A 13037-nucleotide genomic window follows, 5' to 3' on the forward strand; every position below is an offset into this window, starting at 1 on the left:
GAAAGCTCTCTTGTAAAATTCATTAGATATGAATGAAAATTTTAAGTTTTATATATATATATATATATATATATATATATATATATATATATATATATATATATATATATATATATATATATATAAAGGCTCATTGTTTTATATGAATAACCATATTCCGCGAGGACTTAGTAGAGGAACCCACCTGAATACTTAATGCAAAACTTATGGCATTTAATTTTCTTCTTCAAAATTGTAGAGGTGCGTGACCATTTTTTTTTCTGTCCCTTATCAAGGGGGCCAACCAATGGGGACCCTCTAACCACTGGATCTATATATGTATTTTTACCCATGGAAAAGGTATGTAGAACAAGTCGCTAGCAACTTCATGAAGGGCCGGGATCATAAAAGCCAAGACAGAAAAGAACAAAAGACCATAATGAACATTATAAATTCAACAGACATAAATTTATGTCTAATTATCAAAATCACACATATTATAATATCTCGATGGAGAACTACCAATGAGCCCTATGACGTGCCAGAAGAGCCCTATGACGTGCCCTAGTGTGCAATGGCTCTCAAAAAGTTAGTTGGCCTCCAAATATCTTGAAGAAAGGTTGTCCTCAAAGACAAAGTTCTACTTTAATTTAAAACTTATAATATTTTTAGTAAGTTTTGCAGTTGCTTTTTTTTTTTTTTTTTTTCAATTTAGGGGTTTGAGTATCCTATCTTGTTTCAAAGTCCATTTTGGATTAGCTAAAGGTGGTTTATAAGTTCGAATTGGTTTAGACATCTTGAATTAGTAATCATGAATGTCATGCTTATATAAGTGACATTAGGAATGTGGAAAACAACAATTAATTATTATTCACAACAATATTCTTATTTTTGGAGAAAATTTACATTGCGATTAAGGTTGTTTATGGATTCACGGATCATCATATAGGAAGAAAGGCAATCACCTTGTCCTCTCCTTTGCTTCATGCACTTAATACATTAGGGTACGATGAATGTAATGAATCGCTTGATCATAAGAACATGTAGCCAGAGCGATGCATAGATAGGCAAATGATGGACCATCAAAAAGGTACCAACAGGTCCTAACGACAGGCCTAGTGATGGACTATCCAAAGATCTACTAACACATCTTCAAATTTCATTCAATGGAAGAGAAAAGCCACCAAGGCCTGTTACAAGATTTGGGTTCTCCACGGGAGTTCTTGCATGCAAGTATGGAGAAATGATGAAATGCATGCTCAAGAACTTCCCATGATCGACTTAGCTACAATACAAGCAGCTACAAATGACTTTTATGAAGGAAATAAGCTTGGATAAGGTGGATTTGGCCCTGTCTACAAGGTAAGATTGGAACAAAGTATTAAATACATTGCTAATGCTGAATATTTCAGTTTATTCAAGTGAGCTCCATGGTTCAATGATCAAAACAATGACATTTTGTCCCCATTGTGGGGAGTATGCACCAAAAGTAATCCCAGATGAGGATATTCGAACTGTTCACTGATCCTCGAAGGAGTAGACAGTTGCGAAGAAAAAACAGTGACAGGCAATCGACTTTCAAATAGAGGAAGTCCCTATTGGACGTCCCCACAGTTGCCTCTCCATACTAAACTTTCTCTTGTGGTGGTGGTTGCTGTCCTGCCCTCACTGGCGCGCTACCACAGCCCTTCATCTTGCTTCGGCCTTCATGTTATGGGAGATTTGGAAGGCCGGAAATGGGTCCAGATTCGACTGCCAGAAAGTCTCAGTCCAAAGCGTTTATCGAAGAGCCTTTTGTTGGCTGGGCAATATTGCCACGTGGCACAGGCCCCTCCAGTCCACGCCTTCCCATCCAGCTGTCCCTTGCTTCGTGCCTTCCCCCATGCCTCTTGCTTCGAGGTCATGAGGTGGACTAATCCCCCTGAGGCTTGTACAAGCTCAACGTTGACGGTTCTACCATCGGGAATCCGGTGCCAGCCGAGGGTGGCAGAATTTGTAGAGATCACAACGGCCTCATGATGTTCGCCTTTTCCAATGGTTACGGCGTCGCCTCTAACAACAGGGCGGAAGTTCGGGCTCTTCACGACAGGGTGGAGTTATGTGTCCTTCATGGTCTCTTAAATGTCCTCATCGAATCAGACTCTAAATGGGTAGTTGATTGCATTATAGGAAAATCCTCTATAGCTTGGAAATGGAAATATTGGACAGAAAGAATAAAGAAGCTCCTTCTCAGGGGATCGTTTTCTCTTGCCCGTATCCCTAGAGAGGCCAACGGTCCGGCTGACTGCTTGGCTAAGCAGAGTAGTGCATCTCAAGACACCCGACAGTACTCGGTCCCGACTGATCTCCCAATTCTAGTTAGAGGTTCTTATTTTCTGGACAAAACTGGGTTGGGCTCAATTAGGAAGCTAAAAACATCTGCTATGTATAGGACATGATAGGCGTGCCAACCTTTTTGTCCCTGGTCTTCGCCTGAATATCCTCTTTGTAAATTTTTCCGCATCAATGAAATACAGTGTTTTTTTTTTTTTTTTTTTGTTAAAGTCCCAATGGAGGTCTAGGATCTTCCAATACTGAGGATTTTGTGCATAGTCCTATTCAAGTTCAATCATATCATTGAACCATGGCCCATTCATCGAAACCAAAAACCAATATGTTCTCTAAATTAGTAGCTATTGCATTGGAAAATTTTCAGGGTTTGCTTCCTGATGGGAAGGAAATAGTAGTTAAGAGGCTTTCGAGGAGTTCAGGGTAAGGCCTAGAGGATTTAAAGAATGAAGTTACCTTGATTTCCAAACTACAGCACAAGAATCTAGTGAGGCTCTTATATTGTTGTATAGAGAGAGGAGAAAAGTTTCTCCTGTATGAATACATGCCTAACACTAGCCTTGACGTCTTCCTCTTTGGTATGTTCCTTCTTCACTTAAGTTCTATAAAATTCACAAACTCAGAAACACACTGGTTGCATAGATGAATTGAATCTCTAAAATTCAATTTAGTCAAATAGGAAATGAAAAGAATTAACTATGTTTCCTTGTACCCATTATGAACAAGTAGATCTAGAATATCGTCAGGTGGGAGAAACCTCGTAGGGGATGGACCAAGCTCAACACTGATGGCTCTGCAAGGGGTAACCCAGGGCCGGCTGGGGGTGGTGGTGTTTGCAGGGGTGATAATGGCGACTTTATTTTTGCCTTTTCAGCTGGCTATGGGCTAGCTTCCAACACATATGCAGAACTTCGTGCGGTCCATGATGGGATTGCCCATTGTTTTAGATTAGGCTTCTCCCAGATTATGGTAGAGTCCGACTCTAAACTGGTGGTTGATTTCCTCAATGGTACCACGTGCCCCTCATGGAAATGGGTCTACTGGATAAATAGAATTCTGAGATGAAGATCTTCTGCTCAAATTCTTTTCTATCATATTTATCGAGAAGGTAACGGTCCTGCAGATGGTATGGCTCGTATGGGCAGCGAGTCCCAGGTTTCTTCGCTCTTTCGTCGCTCATCGCTCCTCCCGAGGCATGTTAGAGGCAGCCTTTTCCTTGACAGGCTAGGCCTAGGGGCAGTTCGGCTTGGTCCTCTCAGTGGTTAGATCTGTGTGCTTTGCAATTTGCCTTGAGCTCTGTCAGTGGTTTTTCTTTTGGCAGCTTTTGTCCCTTGCTCCCCTCAGTTTTTTTTGTTGAGCTTCTGCCTCTTTCATTTAGCCCAGCTTCCAGTCTGGCTGAGCTTTCCTTTTTCGTCATTGTTGGGGTTCAATTATGCCCTGTTCACTGCAGGATGGCTGCAGTTTCTGTCTGCTCTTTTTTGCTTCATATTTTGGCTATATGATAGGTAGGGCCCGACCTTTTTGTGGTGCCCACCTAAAATACTGATCTGTTCTTCTTTGTTCATACCTTCAATGAAATTTGTCTCTGTTAAAAAAAAAAGTAGATCTAGAATATTGCAGTTCAATTCGGTCTTGCATCCAAACGTAGCTGTACTATCCAATCTGCCTGTGATCACTATAAACTTGTCAAACGCATGTTATTGTTTCATAAGAGAAGTGGGAAGAAAACAAGGGCCAATTGCCACTCAAACACAAGGGCCAAGTACACTGGTTGGAGTCAATTCTTCCATGGTACCCCAGTGGATGGAAAACCGTAAATACCCATATGGGTATATGGATTTTAGCCCCATGGATCCCTAGTATTAGTTTATATTATATGGACCCTTTTCATTTGCATGGTACTAACTAATGGTGTGACTTTTACTACCACCAATTAGGTGGGAGGATATATATGATAGGCATAAGTGAGCATATTGATGACTGTTATTATTATTATTATTTTTTAGGCTTGCTTGTGCACTGTTAAATGCACACTCACAAAATCAGCACTCTCTGGCCGAACCCTAGTAACTTTGAGTTACAGTCTCCTCGGCCACCCTTATCTAGGATCTGGGTCATTTTAGTTTTTCAGAAGCTATTTCTCTATACTGACTAAATAAATAAGTGGTGCTAGAGCCCTGATTTCACAACATTCTTTAATGGGGACAAAGTTTGAACCAGATGGAGGTCCGTTGATCAACTGCGAAGGTTGGCCCTGGGCCAGAGAATCCACCCAACTAATAAACACAATGGGCTCAGGCTGATCCCGAAACATTTTGTTGCCACCCGAACTCTCTCTTTTCAAGATATGAAGACTAAAATAAACAGAAATAGTTTATACCATTTTGCCATTTTCTCTCAATGTAGATCCAATCAAGCGTGTAGAATTAGACTGGGAATGACGCCACACCATTGTTGATGGAATTGCATGGGTCCTTCTTTATCTCCACGAGGACTCGAGACTCAGAATCATTCACAGGGATATGAAAGCTAGCAATGTTCTTCTGAACAATGAGATGAACCCAAAGATATCTGACTTTGGAATGGCCAGGATTTTCAGTAGAAATCAAAGCAAGGTCAATACCAATAGAGTGGTTGGAACATAGTCAGTTCATTTCCATTTTTTACTTGAGAATGCATGCCATATTACAATAAAAACCTTTCCTAGTTGCATGAGTATTAGTCCATCCATGCGTAGGTACGCTTAGTGGGCCCCAAGTGAGCAGTTGAGTGATCATTATGAAAATAGGCAAGCTTCCTGCTGCTTGGCTTAGAGTTCCTCTATTCAAGAAAATGCTTGGACATTCTAGTCTATTTATGGATGCACAATTGAATTTATTCATGAAAATTCAGTTTTGTCAAGAACGATAGACAAATATTAATGATGATACCTAACATTCATAATGGATAATTAGTACTCAAATTACATTTAATTTTAAAGTAATTGCAATTTGGACCCTGACCACAACACGAATTATAAAGTTCAGTATGGTTATTTCTACTTCACTAGATTAGTAATTGTAATTCAATTTGCCAGTGCTTCTAAACACAAAGTTAATGCTTCTAGTCTTTTATGATCATTTTATTTCGACAGTGGATACATGGCGCCAGAGTATGCAATGGGAGGGCTATTTTCTGTGAAGTCTGATGTGTATAGCTTTGGAGTTCTACTGTTGGAGATTGTAAGCGGAAAAACAAACACCAGTATCAATCTCCCTGAACATGCTCAGAGACTCCTCACTTATGTTGGTTTCTCTCTTATTTCAATGAACTTTTTTTCCCTTCTTTCGGGGTTTCTGATGACGAACATAGTATTAAGATCTCCATTGCAGACATGGAGATTATGGTGTGATGGAAGAGCTATGGAGATAGTTGATCTTTTTTTAGTGGAGAAATGCCCAAAAAATGACATGTTCAAATGGATCTACATCGGACTATTATGTGTTCAAGAAGTTGCAGTAGATAGGCCCACCATGTCGATGGTTGTTGTCATGCTGGGAAGTGAATATGTGAATCTTCCGTGGCCTACACAACTAGGATTTTCGTGGCGAGGGCAATGGTTAGATCAGTTAAATCTTCAGCTAGTGCTATAATCAACTCTACCAATCAGATTACTATCTCTACTACCGAAGCCATGTGAGTGAGACAACCCAGCACTCAACCTGATGCTTGAACGGGTGATGGTTCAATCACAGCTTAAAAAAGTCTAATGTTCACAAAGACACAATGTCCATATACAATTTCATTTCTAGCTTGAGGCTTGATGAGCCTGCAGGATTTGGTAATTTGGTTGCTTGAAGCCAATGTGTTAATTTTGAGTTTATTTTCCATGTTAATGCATATATGTACTTCCGTCGTCCATTGGGACACCATTTTATTTGCAGTTGGGGTCTTCTTAATAAAAGAGATTAAGGAGTTATTCTCTCCCTGATAACAATTTTCTCCAAAACAGTATTGTAATGACCTTGAATTTTTGTGCACTTAGAACTAAAATAAATAGTTAAATATTTTTATTTTTAATTAAAAAATCAATAGTTAAGTTAATAAAGACACTCTTGGTGGAGAGAGAGAGAGATCGAGGGATCAACTCTTACTACCGATTGTGGGTGAGGTCGGAGGATTGTATTAAGATAGATCTGAATAGGTCATTTAATCCTAAGCATTAAAATGGATCACTGGGTGTATCGATGGTACAGTTCGATCAATGACAATCCATTGGAACATTTTGTTTGATTTGTAAATTTTGATATTTTAACGTGTAATGTAAATTAATAATGACCCTCGATCATCTTAAAATGTTAGTGTGGTCAGATCACCGTAGGTTAAGCAAATGGGCCCTATAATGAAGAATGACCATCCATAATCACATGTTAAGAATGGAAGTTAAAAGAATTCAAATCAATGGTTAGATTCCTCATGTGGGTCCGAAATTAAGTGATCAACAAGATGGAACAAATTATATAAACTACTGAAAATATAAATATATTTGATTGTGTTATGCTTTTAGATGGTTATTACTTGATTGATTTTGGGTAATATCTTAGAATTTAAATCACCAAAACATTGGTGAGTAATCCCAACATGTTTCTTCTTTATTGTTATTAAATTAGTTATATCATTGTTTTCCCTGATTGTGATTCCTTGTATTGAATGCTTGTTTGCTTAAAATTAAAATAACATGTATTGCTATATATGTGACAATTGTTTACATGATGCAAAATCATTCTCATGCATCCATGTCATGCATCGCATAACTGTGTTGAATACCTGGGGGCACTCCTTAGATGATATATAGGTATTTAAAGTACTAGGTGATTTAGGGGACCATTCCTAGATGCTGACAATATGTGAAAGCCTACAAAGATGATAGAATCCTACCCCAAAAAGGGAAAGATGCGGGTTGATGAGATTCAACTCAAGTAAGTGGATTGATCAACCCACTTGATGCATTCACGCATCTATGCATCTCATGACATTAATACATTTTTATTTTAATTATGATGTGCATGAACCATGATGGGTTTACTCACTAGGCCTGGCTGGCTAATGTTTTATTGATGAAAAAATCATACAAATTTAGTTGACAATGAAACAACTGCTCAAGTTTCAGGACAGGAAGGTAGACCAGTGAATGATTTACAAAGGCTATTGCCATATCTTGATGAAAATGAATTGAATATGTTAAATCACTAACATATCTAATTGAACTCATGTTAATCCTTTAATTTTGTCTTTGAACAAATTTTAATTTTAGTAATTGAATGTTATGAATAGTTAAAGCTTTTGTTAGTAAATGGTTTAATGAAGCCCCAAATGGATAGGCTGTGGTACTAAACTTTTGTGAATGTTCAATATGTGAATTGAATGCCTATAAATGATCGTCATGGTAGATATGTGTATGTGATTGAAATAAATGAATGTGAGAAATTTTTCTGAAGGTTTATGTTTGGAAACTTAGTGTACATTTTAACCAAGCCTATGGAAAATGGTATAAATGAATGGTTTTAGTACACATGGTGTACAAGTCATGTGCCGTAACTTGGGTATGAGGGTGCGGAATTTGTATCCGAATTTTGGGGTGTGACAAGTATTGTATCAGAGCTATGGTTATCTGAACCCTAGTTCCTTCTTTACTAATCCTTTTTTCATTTCTCTCTTTTTCTTTTTCTATTTTATTCTCTTTCTGCAATACCCCAAACTTTTCAATACCCAAGTATCGAAAATTCTCGAGTGTTATCATAAAATTTAACTTAGTATGTACATACATGTCTATAATACCAATTTAGCCAATCTTAACCTTACATATATTCTCTAAGCTAAGATCAAGTCATCTGACCGTTAATTTTAAGACAAGATCATCATATATCCAAGTATTTTCACTAGTCCATCATAACCAACCGTTCAGTCAACTATTCACGGCTATTTAAAGATATTTGACCGTTCACTTTGAATTTGGACCACCCGATCATAGTAAACTAACTACCTGATCTTTACATTTGCTCGTACATGTATTGAATTAAGATTTCGATCTGTTTATCTTGCTCGTCACCTATGAATATGTTTAACCCACCATCAAAACTAAAATATGAGGAAGTTATATATTTGAACAAGTCACTTGAATCTAACGATATATATGTTCTACCCCCTGATCACTCTAAAAATTCACTTTTATTTAGCCATTTACGAAATTGATCATACATCCACCTACATACATGATCAAAGTATTAACTATCAAGTTTTTCTATTTTTAACATGTCATTTGACTTTCCATCATATTTGTATCCGCCAAATGGGCTGCCTATTGAGGGTCAAATATTGCATATTGGACCCCATTTATTACTTGGTTTTATAAACATGATAATGCTTAATGTCTTTTTTTTTAATCATGTTTGTGTTGCAAGATGAATTTAAGAGCTTGGATTGAAAAAGATGTTAAAAGCATGGATTTATTGCTGAAGAATCACCAAGCCAAGGATTGGATCTTAGAAAACCAAGAATGAAGAATTCACATACCAAAGATCAAAGAAAACCAAGTCAAGAATGAAGAGAATCGATATTTTGAAGTAAATTTCTATGATCCTTGACTAGTCCTAACTTTACTTCGACTAGTCGAGGCTCGTCCTGGTTTTGCCTCGACTAGTCGAAGAATCCTCGACTCGAACTTCAGCAACATGAACTTTTAAATTCCCATTACCTTTGACCAGTCGAAGGTGGCCCTCGACCAGTCAAAGGTTGTCCTCGACCAGTCGAGGGTTACGCAGAAGTTGCACGAACAGCGTAAATTTGAGGCGGTTTCCAAGAGTTTTTCTTCCTTTTCTTTAGTGTTTTTATGCTTTTCTTAAGAGATCTGCAATAGCTTTAAGTATCTTATTTTTCTGATTTTGAGATTGTGGGATTGGTAAATCCTGTTGTTAGCCATCGTCTCATGGGCATGGTTTGGTGATGGAATCTCTTCTAATTATCATAATTCTCCTCCATTGAGAATTATGTCAAGGAAAGTTCAGATTGATCTTAATTGTATATCTTCCAATTGGATAGGATAGGACTCCAATTCCAATCGTGTGACTTGAATCAAGTAAGAGGGCTCCCTGGCCCGGATGGGTTCTCGGGGGCGTTCTTCTCGGCGTGTTGGTTTATCGTTGATGAGGATCTGCTCTGCGCTGTCCGCTTCCTCCACCAGGGAGGTACGATCCCTAGAGCAGTTTTCGCAACTCTCCTTTGTTTAATCCCTAAATGTGTTACTCCCAAATCCTTCTATGATTTTAGGCCGATAAGCCTTTGCAATTGTGTATGCAAGATCTTGTCTAAGGTCATTGCAGATAGGTTGAGCTCCATCCTCCCCAAGCTTATTTCAGATGAGCAAATGACATTCGTCCAAGGGTGTTCTATAGCAGATAGCATCGCTTTGGCTCAAGAAATGATCAGGGACATAGACAAGAAGACAAGGGGTAGCAATATCATCTTCAAGATCGATCTCGAGAAAGCCTACGACTGAGTCAGCTGGCCGTTCCTCAAGGTGGTGCTCCAGAAGTTTGAGTTTTGCTAGGTGTGGATCACAATGGTGGAAAAATGCTCGGTGGGACCTTGGTTCTCCGTGCTTTTCAACGGGGAGACCTCAGGCTTCTTCAAATCGGAAAGACGGTTTCGTCAAGGGGATCCCCTCTCCCCCAGCCTATTCATCTTAGTCATGGAGGTCCTTAGCAGGGGGATCACGAATCTGATTGAATCCAAGCAATGTCAGCCTTTTAAGACGCGAAGAGGCTCCTTGACTATCGCTCACCTCCTATTTGCGGATGACACCACTATCTTCATCAACGGTAGCAACTCTTCCATTAAGAATCTGAAGTCGTTCCTCAACCACTTCACCAATAAGTCAGGCCTCAAGATAAACTATGTTAAGGGTAGTTTCATCGCGTCCTCCAAGATGGTAAAAAACAGGATCCGGGGCATTGAAAGGCTATCCAGCATCTCCAGCATCTCCAGATCATCGTCTAGCATCCTCTACCTTGGCGTCCCTCTTTCTAATGGTAGAATCAAATCCTCCTCTTTCTATCCCCTAGTGGAAAAGATCCTATCCCCCATCTCGGGATGGAAGGCTCGTTTCCTCAACCAAGCAGACCAGATTGTTCTAATCCAACATGTCCTCACAAGCATCCCTACACACACTCTTGCAGTAACAATGCTCCCCAAAAAGATGCTAGTCGCTCTGGAAAGAGGATTCGCCGACTTCTTTTGGGGGTGGTCTGAAGGAAAGAAAAATCTCCATTGGATTCGGTGGAGCAAAATCTCAACCCCAACGAAGGAAGGCGGTCTTGGAATAAAGGCTCTAAAAGATGTCTTTGCGGCCCTGTTGCTGAAGCAAGCCTGGACTTTGTTCTTTGGCCATAAGAACAACCTTTGGGCTAAGGACATACGTTCCAAGTATAGGATAAATGATGCTCGAGTCACCCCAGCTCAATAGCACACAGATTCTCCAGCTTGGAGCAAGTTAAGGGATCTCGTTGACATTCTGGAGGAGAATTCTCGCTTACTTCTGGGGGATGACAATAATAATTTTTTGAGTGAAAATGGGTCGGGCCTGGGCCCTCTGAAAAGGACTATTTCTGGCAATATCCCTCCCCAATTGCTGAACCTGCAGATTAAGAATGTTATTGGTCCAGATGGCCTGATTCAAAATGCCCCATTACCAGCGCTCCTCCCAAATTCGGTCCATCTCCACGTAATTGCAGAAGGAATTTCCCTTGGCCAAAATGAAGATTGTGCCGTTTGGACCAGAGACAAGTTAGGGAAATTTTCTATCAGTTCCGCTTGGTAGCTCATCCGTGACCACTGTTAGATATGCTCTTGGGCCAAGTGGACCTGGTTCCCCCACCTACCCCCAAAAATCCGAGTCTTCATGTGGAAAGTTTTCAACAATGCCATCCCAGTCGATATGAACGTGAAAAGGAAGGGAATCCACTTCGCGTCAGCATGTTCCTACTGTAATTCGCCTCACTAAAAGGAGGAGTCTCCTGACCAGTTGTTAGTAGATGGAGTTCTTGCCTCCTCTGTCTGGTCCCACTTCTCGGCCATCCTCTCTGTGTCTTTTCTCCCAGGTCAGTTGGCTTCTAGCAAAGCCTCCCAATGGTGGACCTTGGCCAACAACTCGTCCGCATTGGGGTTCATTAGAGGGCTGACCCCAACACTTATCCTCTGGGAAATTTGGAAGACCAGAATCGCCCACCGCATTGAAGGAATCCTTCCCTCAGCCACGATCACCATCCGTAAAGTCTGGTCATGGCTCATGCGCATCTCCGTCGCTTTTCCTCTTCCCCCTGTTAAAAATCGGGCTGAAAAGGAGATCCTGTCTGACCTCTAGATGCACCAGGGAGCTATCTCTCCCTCCTCGGTGTCTTATGTGAAATGGCTCAGGCCTAAACCTAGAGCAGTGAAGTTGAACGTGGACGGATCGTCCAGAGGAAATCCAGGGCCCTTGGGCAGTGGGGGTGTTTGTCGAGATGAGCAAGGTAGGTTCATGTTCGCTTTCTCTAAGGGGAATGGTCTGAGCTCCAGCTTTAACGCGGAAGTCAAAGCAGTGGTTGACGGCCTCATCATTTGTATTAACAAAGGGTTCATGATGATCGAGGTGGAAAGCGACTGCCTAGCGGTAGTCGACTTGCTCTCCAGGCCGGCTGATGCTCCCTGGAATGTCTTCTACTGGAAGATGAAATTTGAAGCCATGAAATCCTCTACATCAATTTCCATTAACCATATCTCAAGAGAGGCAAATAGGGTGGCTGATAGCCTGGCTCGCTGGGGCAGCTCTAGCCAGCGTTATGAGATTTTTGAAGAAATTTCTAGCCTTCCCACACTTTCCCGCGGGGAGGTGTCCTCGACAGGATGGGTTTAGGTTTTGTGCATCTTTCCTAGGCCTCGTTTTCCTCTTCTCCTTTTATGATAGGTGGGCCTGCTATGGGTTAGGCCCTTCCGAATGTGAATGTCTTGCCCAGTCGGAGCTCAGGTTTTTCTTTTTGTTGTTCCTGAGCTCCCCTTCATATTTGTATGACTTTCCTCACTGCAATGGAATGATCTTTTGAAAAAAAAAAAGGTAAGAGGGCTCCCTTATCTCTACAAGTGGATCATTGGAAACCCTAGTTTCCTACCTTTGAATTTCTCAAGTTTTTCATTAAATCTCTCACAATTACTCTCTATACTTTCAGATTTAGGTTTTCATCTTTTTCTAGTTCTTCTTCTAGTTGCTTTCAGAATACTCACGAGATTAGTCCATGTGGGTTCAACTGCAACCCTACACTTGGGGTTGTGAACACTGCACAAATATCAGAATAAACTGTTTAGTTCGAAGATCATAAAATGGCCCTAACCGTAGGATCACCTTCATCTATGCATTATGTATCTGCCATCCATACGTTTTTTCCAAATTATTTTATTAGATTATCTAAAAAATAAAATAGATCCAATTATCAGATGGACCATACAATAGAAAACAGTATTGATCGACGATTAATGACTTAAAAAGTTTAGGAACAAGTTGATATTTGTTGTTTTCCTTTCATCCAGCCTTATGGGACCTTTTCAATTTATTCAACGGTAGTTAATCACAACAAAAACATTAAGGTCCATCTGAAGAAGTTTTTAATGGTAGGACAGTCAATCACCACTGTTTCTTTTGGTATGGTCCACCTCATAACTGG

At 40.2% G+C, this 13037-nt stretch overlaps 1 pseudogene; it reads left to right on the forward strand.

Annotated features, from left to right (window-relative positions):
* Positions 1–330: 330 nt before the first annotated feature.
* LOC131220200 (G-type lectin S-receptor-like serine/threonine-protein kinase At1g11410) lies at positions 331–4952 on the forward strand (annotated as a pseudogene).
* The last annotated feature ends 8085 nt before the right edge of the window (positions 4953–13037 follow it).

This window comes from Magnolia sinica, chromosome 12 (genome assembly GCF_029962835.1).
Source record: "Magnolia sinica isolate HGM2019 chromosome 12, MsV1, whole genome shotgun sequence".
Classification (NCBI taxonomy): Eukaryota; Viridiplantae; Streptophyta; class Magnoliopsida; order Magnoliales; family Magnoliaceae; genus Magnolia; species Magnolia sinica.